We start from the raw sequence: 450 nt of genomic DNA, 5'->3' as shown, positions 1-450 counted from the left end.
GGATAAGTTAACAGGTGTTTCTGGGTGTAAGGAAAGGTCACTACGGCATCAACCAAGGAGACTGTGTCCTCGATAAAGACGAAAAGACCAGCAACAGCCACCTAACAACTTAGTAATAAACTATACATATCTCGTGGCTGCCAAGTCTGTCAATCACGGCAAGAGATAAGGGGGCTTCCGTAGGGGAAAAAAATCTCTTATCTCCCAACTGCATATCGGAGACGCCAGCAGCTAATTACCTGGCATTAAGCTCTAGCCATGTTGATAGTGCAGTGGTCAGCAGAGTGCGGGTGTCAGCATAGCGTGCCAGGAGGCGCCGGAGTGGGCGGGGTCGTCTGGACCTCCCGAGAAATAATCAGTTAGCTCCTGATGTTCGTTGGGACACGCGTAAAAAATAATAAAAAAAACAACAACATGGGACTCGGAACTCTCGAATTCTCTGGTGCGATA

The sequence above is a fragment of the Penaeus monodon genome, chromosome 29, assembly GCF_015228065.2.
Source record: "Penaeus monodon isolate SGIC_2016 chromosome 29, NSTDA_Pmon_1, whole genome shotgun sequence".
In the NCBI taxonomy this organism is placed as follows: Eukaryota; Metazoa; Arthropoda; class Malacostraca; order Decapoda; family Penaeidae; genus Penaeus; species Penaeus monodon.
This window is presented reverse-complemented; position numbering follows the sequence as displayed.